Source organism: Pundamilia nyererei, unplaced genomic scaffold, assembly GCF_000239375.1.
Source record: "Pundamilia nyererei isolate P.nyererei 1_Seehausen unplaced genomic scaffold, PunNye1.0 scaffold00381, whole genome shotgun sequence".
Taxonomy (NCBI): Eukaryota; Metazoa; Chordata; class Actinopteri; order Cichliformes; family Cichlidae; genus Pundamilia; species Pundamilia nyererei.
This window is the reverse complement of record NW_005187782.1, coordinates 9,252-13,398: the sequence shown is the minus strand read 5'-3', so window position 1 is coordinate 13,398 and position 4,147 is coordinate 9,252.

Here is a 4,147-nt window from a genome sequence, read left to right as displayed (position 1 = left end):
GTATTTGTCTTCCCTCTCATAAAAAACCTACATACTCTCAACATAAAAAAGTATAACCATAAACAACCATTTTGTTTTACATTATCATGAGATAGCTGTAAAGACTTTACAGGAACAAAAAACATCAAAATCATGTTCATTTAACATATAAAAGTGTTGAGTTATAAAAAAGAAAATTAAGGTTGACTAAACATAACTTTACTGCTTGCATCCGATGTAGGTTATTTTTTTCAGTGAACAGGACAGAGAGATAGGACACACCACAGTTAACTGAAGTTGGCTGCTGGAAAATCAAAGTGTCGGTGTGACAGCACAGATCTCCTCTTCAGTCTCCTCTTTCTCCTCCTCTTGTTCCTTTTTGTGGAAGGTGTTTCCATCAAGCTGCTTCACCCATCTCAGCGTGAATTCACTCAGACCGTTCTCCATCAGCCTCTGATTGAACTGGGAAACATATTTATTATTCTCACACAGTGCATTTTTTAACAGCTGTTTATCAGTAAATATCCATTAACAATTTCACAATCAGTTGTGGGAGAGTGACAGACGTTTTGATATTATGTTGACTGATACATTATTTAAGGCTGCTGTTAGTGGGGAAAAAATATGAGGATCCATCTTTTGTTTGCTTGTTTGTTTTGTCTGTTTTGGTTTGTTGATATAAAATGCTATTCTATTTTAACTAGTTAGTTACCTTTTCCAAGATGTCATTCTGCAGCACCTCCATGTCCACAGAGGCATCTGTTGTCTTCAGCTCCACCTTCAACAGTCTCTGGTCCTTGACATCTGTTATACAAAATGCTGTGTTATCATAAGAATTACACTAAAATTACACTAAAAGATTGTACAAGAATTTCTGTAAATGTTAAATTGTAGCCAAAACAAATGATAGCTCACCAGTGTAACAGAGGAAGTATTTGTAGCCATTACATGCACTGTTGTGCCACTTCTCTAAATATGTGGTGCCACAGGAGTAGTTGTCTTCACTCAGTGGCTTGTTGGGAGCCCAGTTGGGGAATGAATATGCGCTCCCATCTGACCACATCCATGCATTTCTATAAAGACCGATCCACGTGGGGGAATTGTTCAACATCATCTTCAGCTGTTCATTCTCAGACTGGTTCCTCACACTGGCCAGATCCGTGTGCTTCACTCTGCAGTAGCTCTGAGCGTTCTTCCAGGTCTCACTCACATTCACATAGATGAAGCTCGATGTGTCTGGAAATATGTTTCATTCAGTCAGTCTCCAAGAATATATCAATATCTGTATAATAGTTGTGTAGCATGTAAATGTGTTTGGTTTTTTTGGACTCATGGTATTTGGGAAAATAACTGCGTTACCTGTCACAGACATATACGTACAGATGTTTTGGTAGTAGTCTAATACAATAGATTGGACTGGTAACTACAAGATATGTAGCATTCATGTTGAAATAATCTGGTTACCAAATATATACAAATAGATTATTTATTTATTTGTTTATTGCAAACACAGGGGAACCTGATATAGTAATATGGTAACTTTTTTTGTAATTTAAATGAAGTGTAATGTCATTTTTCTGACCAGATTTTATTCTGATAAAAGATTTAGTAATAAGGACTAATTCCTCCATCCTTAGTAGGATCTTCTCTTCAATCTCTTAAATCCTCATTCCTTCCTCTACAAAACTAAAGGTTGTAAAATCCTTGAACAAACCTTATAAATGAAAGAACAGAGTAACTATTAATAAAACAACATGGAATATGTTAAAGCTAAAGTCTTAATAACAACATAACTGTTTTTCATTACTTTTGTAGTAGCAGATGAATGGGTATGTGAGACTGCATGCCTGATCTGCCCATTCCCCACTTGGGAGCATTGCCACACATGCTTTGTAGTATCCTGGACCAACATTGGGTTCATTACTAGCCCACATTCTGAACTCAGCCCCTCCTTCAACATAGTAATTCTGGTATTCCAGAGACCACCTCCATGCTTCAGTGTCAGGCTGGAGTCCAATCCAAACGCTTAAAAGTCCCTTTGTAAGTTTATTGACCATTGCCAGGTCTTTCTCATTATGCACACAGGCCAGGTCAGTGTACGTATTCCTACAGAACTGTTTAGCGCTGCTCCAGTCTTTTGCCTGTGAAACAAGTATGTAGAGTCGAGGAAAACAGGCAGGCAGGAAACACAGTCCTGTGGTAAGAATAAAGAAACTCACTTTGAAGCATTTCATGACAAATGCAAATCAGACATTTTCTGGATCCTCATAAACTATTGAATATGAGACATTATATACGGTAGTAGTTTGTTAATGTTGGTTCATAGTGGCAAAATTAGGAGAGGCTTGTATAATAATGAACAAAGACTTTGTTTCACACTTTAGACCTCAACAAAAGTTACTCATTGATGTACTAACCCATTTTTAACAAATTTTTATTTCATAGAATTTTGGAAATAAATGATTCACACTGACCTGACAGGACCGTCATCAGCACTGCATTCTGTTTCATGATGTGCTGTCGGATGGTTCACTTATACCATGAGTTGATAAGTGTTTGTTGGTGAGTTTCTGTGGCAGAAAAAGTGTTTAGAGCAAGATACAAGACCACAGACATTACTCATTAAATAATAAACTTTAAATGAAATCAATGAAAGCTGGCAGTAAAACTTCATTTTAAAAGTTATTTTTTTCTTCTAAATAACACACAGTAGGTGAAGTTAAATTATAAATAAACAGAAATAATTCCCTCTGACTGGTAGCGACATCAAATGGAAATATTACATTTAAGAAAATCTGCATTCCACTTATTACTTTCTATACTTTTTTCTCCATAAATACAACTATTCACTACAAGATTAATTAATGCCAATTAATAATGTAATAGGAAGTTGGTGGGAAATTAATTTCCCCAAACTTCCACATTGTTGTGGAGGGCTGCACTCCACAACAGCAGTGTGGGCCAGCAGGAAGGAGGCAAGACATCTATGTAAGCTGATGCAAACATCAGACTCCAGCGAGATGTAAACATAACATTAAATGAACATTACACAATTACATATTATCAAAAAGCCCACAGAAGACCTCTGATGTTTGTTACATTTATACTTACCTGGAAAAAGTCAAATATGTGAGCTCCAGCATCTAGCAAACAGCTGAAACACACTTCAAGCCTCGTCCCTTGTCATGTGTTTGGAACTATGTTTATATTACCATGTGCCTTCTGTCCTAGAAAGGGATGACACGAAGAGGTGGAGAATGAGCCAGGTAGTATTTGAATTACATTTGAATACTTTAAGCATTATTCCAGCCACTTTAAATGCATGTCACAGGAGTGAAATGGTGAAAAAATGTTTGTACTCTTTTCTGTAGGGGGGACGTATGGTTGTAACGCGGAGAGAGTTGTAACATCACCAATCACACCAATCAGGCATGATATAGGAGTAATATTATCATTTAAGTGTTTACTCACTTTCATTCCTGATTTCACATGCTGGTTGTCATGGCTACAAGCAACTGCATGTTGATTTCATTGGGAAAAATTTTATTTTGACGAAAGAACTAAACTGTTACACAACTGCAGATAAAAAATTATGACTTAACAGTATATTAATTTTTAGTTTCTTAGACAAACTGTGATGGCCTGCTAATTTTAACTCCCTATGCAGTTAGTGAAACAATGACTTCCAAGGCTGGGGTGTTTTATGACATATGTTTTAAAAGTGTTACAACCATCCCCTTGCTCAAAGCGTGAATAGTTTTTTGATGTTACATATACTCATACATATACTTTTACAGCATCATGGCTAGATAGTGGAAGAGAAAGACTGATAGAGGTGTGCCTGCTGATATAAAAGTCCTGTCCTCTTAGTCCTGTTGTTAAACGGGCTGCACCTACGCAGTGTTATCGTGCCTTCGGCTCAGATACTGCTGAGCATTTTTCAACACTATTTCAACAACTTGTGTCCAGTCCCTCTGAGTCGTCCTCTGCAGATGGATTACTATCTCATCTGGACTCTGTTTGTAAATCTGCCCTTGATGTTGTTGCATCTGTAAGACTCAGGCAGTGTAAACCCAAGGCCAGCTCTAACCGATTTTACTCGAGCCATTAGAAGAGAAAGTAGGAGATGTGAAAGATGATGGAAAAAGGACAGACTGTACGTCTCTCT